Below are 5,616 nucleotides of genomic sequence, written 5' to 3'. Positions count from 1 at the left end.
TGGTCTCAAATACATGTAAATATATCCAGTCTCACTGAAAGTGATACATAATGGTCGTACACTGCTCCTCGAAAACCCAGAAGAAGCACAAGACTGGATGGACAGCGCAAAAGTGCTGTCACCAGAAAGGGACTAAATGCAACACATGCTAAGGAAAAGAACAGGCTCAGCGAGACAAGACCTTAAGAAGATGACGATGGCCTGAATGAACAAGAATGGAGCAAGTTCTAAAGAGGCTGACATTAAGAACTGAATTGGAAAATCAAAGGAGATCAAGCCTGAAACTAAAACATAAAGGTTGACGTCCCTTAAAAGCGGCTTTAGAGCAAGAATGTATTTTGCAGAGACACAGTCTACAGAGTAGGAGTGTTGCTGGGCAGAGCGATGCTCCAACTTTCCAGCGCATTCAGTTAGGGTGCACTACAAGTACCCACCCGTTGGGCACGAAACGCCTGATCGGTTGACTGGGAGGGGAGGGAGCAGAAGTGGGAAAGCCTGAGCATGCATTGCATTGCCAGGTGGTTAATGTTGGAGAAGGGACAGTTGAGCACAGGTGTGGGGGGGCAGGAGTTATTAATTGGTTGAGGGGAAAAGCCAGAAAGAGTATCCATAAGTTCTATCACAAATGGAGTAATAAAGAGGAGAACACATATGCTGGTAGAGAGGCAACAAAAGAGAGCAATTAGGTATATACACATTGGCAGGTAGTATTAAAGTAATGACCCGGAATGTTCGAGGTCTAAATAACTACGTGAAGGGACACAGAATAATTACATACTTACGTAGGAATAAGATAGGAGTTGCCCTACTACAGGAGACGCATCTCAACAAAACCAGACAAGACAAGCTAGTCCAGAAATGGGGAGGTTTGGTAGTGGGGTCTACATATTCAGCTTATGCAAGGGCGGTTCTCATTTGGATAGCCCCGACAGTTCAACTGAAGATTCTACATACCAAACCATAACGCTACAACATTCTTCAGTTCCTTATATGCAAGATAAGGCCCGTACAGGAATGGAGAGCTAGTGTGGGGAGGTGACTTCAATTGCACACTAAATCCCAAAGTAGTCTGGTCAGATGCTAGGTACAGAAGACCTGCGCCGCCTGCAAATGTTTTGAATACCCTCCTACAATCTTTCAACCTTGTAGACGTATGGAGGACACTCCACCCATTAGTGAGGGATTACTCAAACCACTCCGCTCCGCGCAAAGTATATACAACACTAGATTACATGTTTACTGGGGAGGAACACATGAGGGAACTTGAAGAGGCAGAATACAAAGCAAGAGTATTGTCGGATCATGCCCCGTTAGAACTAAAGTGGGTCATTACGGTACCTAGAACGTCAATACCAATTTGGAGACTTTGCAGCAAGGCCCTATTACAGTGTTCAAAGAACATGTACGGAAACACACAGAGGAATTTTTTAAGATTAATGAGGGAAGCGTCAAAGCCGTAGGTACGATACGGGAGGCATATAAAGTGGTGAGCAGAGGGGAAATTATAGCTAAAGCAGGAGGGATACGTAAAGCTATTACCTCAGAATTATGCAGAATCGAACAAGAATGAACAGAGGTAGATAGGAAGAATAGTGCAGGACAAGACAACCTAGGCGAAGAAATCAAGTTAAAACAGGACTGTCTGATACAATGGGAGAGACTAGGCAAATTCCGCTATGCGAAACACTTAGAAAAGACACACGCCAATGGTGATAAACCAGGAAAACTGCTAGCATGGCTATACAAGAGCGATAGCAGCAACATGCCAATAACACTCAGTCTAGAATAAGGAGCGTAACAAGTGCAACATGCAGATGGAGGTGAACAGGTCATTCTATGAATATTACATAGCGCTATACGAAGATACTGGTGAAGCGCGAAACAGTGAATTACAGGAGGCACTGGACCGCATAACACTACCTCGACTAGAGATAGAGCAAGTGCAGATGTTAGAAGAGCCACTGATGGAAGAGGAGTTCAAGGCTGTAATCGGAGCACTGTCCTCAGGTAAGGCACCAAGCATGAACGGACTGCCTAGCGAATTCTATAAAGAATATGCAGACAGCCTAACGCCAGTTCTGCTGAAATTATATAATGAAGCATTTGAAATAGAGACGCTCCTAGAAAGCATGAGAGAAGAGATGATAGGACCTCTACCTAAGCCTAACAAAGAGGCAACAGATTGTGGCTCCTACAAGCTGCTGTCCCCATTAAACCACGACAACAAAATCCTTATGCCACTATTGGCGTACAGGCACAGGAGAATAATAACAGAGTTGATGCACCCGGACCAAACAGGATATGTCACAGGAAGAAACATTTCCTGTAACCATAGGAAGGTACACCACGTCATTAGCAATACCAAAGAAAGGGATGGGCACAGTGCAGTGGCCTCGTTAGACGCAACTAAGCCATTTGATTCAGTCCATTGGGATTGGCTCTACGTGACAATGGCGAAGCTAGGCTAGTATATGCAATGGATAAAACTGATGTATAACAAACCTATGGCTAGGGTCTGAACAGAGAACATCTTCTCAGATGGATGGGAATTGCAGAATGGAACCAGACAGGGCTGCCCACTATCCCAAATGCTTTATGTCATAGCAATGGAACCAATAGCAGCATTCCTCAGTCACAAATATCAAGAATCAGAAATTTAAAATAAATAGAGCGTAGTATACGGATGACATGCTGTTGTATTTACAAATCCCTGAGGAGAACCTACAACACGTATTAGATTTATAGGATAATTTTAGTCAGTTGTCCGGAATTACAATTAATAAGAAAAAATCCTGCTTATTCCCAGTAGCCAAACCTGCTGGAATAAGAAGAAACTACCCACACTAGTACTCCCATGGGAGACAGATACCTTCATATATCTAGACCTGGATATCTTCTACACCCCAAAACACGAGCAGACGCACAACACTGTAAAGGCACTAGTGGGATTAGGGAATTCAATTACATTTTTGGGGAAGTTGCCACTGTCGGTAATGCTGAAAATGGTAGCACTACCCAGAATACTGCATTGTTTTGGGAACATCCCCTACAACAATCCAAAACAATTCTTCACAAGGCTAGAAAAATAATGATTTCTGTGGCAAGGTGGAAGGCACGGGGTGGCACTGAACACCCTGCAGAGACCTTATGAAAGGGGAGGACTGAGAATCCCGAATTTTGAGCTGTATTATCTCGCACGCCAGTTACAGTATGTGGTAGGCTGGCTGGCAGATGAACCCACATTAGACACCGCGCTCCTACAGCCAGCGATGCAGCACGTACACCTGAAAGACCTATTATGGGAAACACTGCCAGAACCACAGGAATACCCATACCTGGTGAAACTGGGCATGTAAATGTGATGTAGAACCTGTAAAAAAACTCAAGATCAAAGATCTGATATCTTATGTATAATACCACTTTATGCCCTTTTGGCTGTGTTTCAAAATACATTTATCATTTCACATAACAAAATAGTTGTATTCACAAACACGTATAGCACTTCTGAAAAACTCAACTCATAATAATCAATTTACCTTATATTTTTACCACTACCACATGTGGTAATGTGAATTAACACCTGCAGTAAGATGAGTTTACCACCTGTTGGTAACACAATAATGAAAACACTGAAACAAACTGGTTCTTTCCTTTTGTGGCTTTATGGAAGGTTAAAATTCAGAAAATGAACAAACACATGCATTATGCTGTGCTATTTGTTTTACAATCATTTATACATGAACATGGATCAAATGCATTTCATTAGAGAACTACTTGCACACATTAAATAGCTTTTCCAGGAATAAGCTTCAATGACACATTGCTGCTGGCTGGCTAACACACAGTCATCTGTAATCTTGAATGTTTCTCTCACAATTCTTGGCAGCTATGCGCCTCTTGTCTTAACAAACGTTTGCTTCATAAATGGGAATCCACGTAACATATAGATTGTGAATTACTTTAAGAAAACAAACCTATTTCTATCTCACTACAGCCTGTAAAATGTTTCTCTTATACAGTACACGCTCCTCAATGTTCTGCATAATAATAGATCTGTTGGGGTCAGTGGATTCTCGGACCACAAAGATTAGAATAGCCCTTCACCGCTTCAGCTGGCGATATTCCCCCTTTTTCATCTACTGGACAGGGCAGGACAGGAGAATTCTTATCACGTCCACTCCCTTTTCGCCTGGAACGAACAAACCAGCCTTTCTGCTCCTGAAGTTTTATCCAAAATAAAATTCAAAACAATTAATTTGAATAGCAGACGACACATGTCTACTCCTTTGGCCTAGCATGTGTCTTTTAGCTAAAAAACTCAACCTGTTGCAATAATAATTCATGACCATTGATAGGGCGAGTCCTTACCTCCGACTGTCCCGCCACTCCCCGAGGAGGACAGAACTGAACTTTGTGAATAAAGGCAAGACTGAAATAAGGGCAACACATGGTGGTGCACCTGAATTTTTTTAAAATAATTAACCTGTGCGGTTCTTTGGTGTGATTAAAAAAAAAAACATTTTCCTACCTGTCAAAATTTCATGAGGACTGATATTTGTTGATTGAGAGGGCGTCGGTCTGAGAGCCATTAGTACCAATGGAAGCCACAAATCCCAGCTAGATACTGCTTCATCTACAACATTTTTCAACATGTGAACTATAGATCTGTTACACTGTTCCACTCCCCCTGAAGAGGAGGGCGGGTAAGAAATGTGTAGCTTCCTCTTCACACCCAGGATTTGCCACAGTTCTGTCATTAATGCACTAGTGAAATGACTTCCACGGTCTGATTCTTATTCTTTGAGGTAAACCAAATCTTGAAAAAATATGATTCACAAGTAAAGTAGCCGCAGTTTGCGCACTGCAGTCTGGAGCTGGAATGCACTCCACCCATTTAGACATTAAACAAATGACTTTTGGCATGTACCTGTTTCCCCTTGCTGATCTCCTCACATGCCCTACATAATCTACTAGCAAATCAGGCTATGGGAGTGTCAAACCCCTTGTCATTAATGGTGCTCTATGGGCTGGTGACGCAGGCTGAAACTGTGCACACACTACACACCCTTGGGTGTAGAGCTCAACATCTTGAGACATGTGTGGCCAATAGGCATAACCTTTTAAAATTTCCAAAGTCTTCTGTGAACCTCTGTGACCTGCAGTTATGGCATTGTGGGCCTGATGTAACATCAATCCCCGAAATGACAAAGGCACTACCCATTGGATTTGGCCTGTCACAGATTCTCTAATAATCAGTCCATCTTGTAACCAAATTCTCATTTTGTTTTTTAAGAACACCCTCAATTCCTCTTTCTCTTTGCAGCCCTCTTCAGTCTTTTCGATTTTGTTCTGCATGTAACACATGGTTGTAAAATGTGCCTAGAATAAGATCCTCCTTTTTGTTACGCTCACCTGGTCTCTGCGGGAACGTTGGGGCATGGTTGTAGCCCTCCCTGAACTTGGCTCCCCTGGATCACACTTCTTCCCCTGCTTCTGTAGTGTGGGCTGCTCTGGTTGCTGGCACTGCACCTGAGAGAATACGAGAGGCAGTGAGAATGCTGTGGTTGGACTGTGATTTCCCTCGAACCCTTCCTTCCAGAATGAGGTAGGCATGCG

This window comes from Ambystoma mexicanum, chromosome 12, assembly GCF_040938575.1.
Source record: "Ambystoma mexicanum isolate Mex_15411 chromosome 12, UKY_AmexF1_1, whole genome shotgun sequence".
In the NCBI taxonomy this organism is placed as follows: domain Eukaryota; kingdom Metazoa; phylum Chordata; class Amphibia; order Caudata; family Ambystomatidae; genus Ambystoma; species Ambystoma mexicanum.
This window is presented reverse-complemented; position numbering follows the sequence as displayed.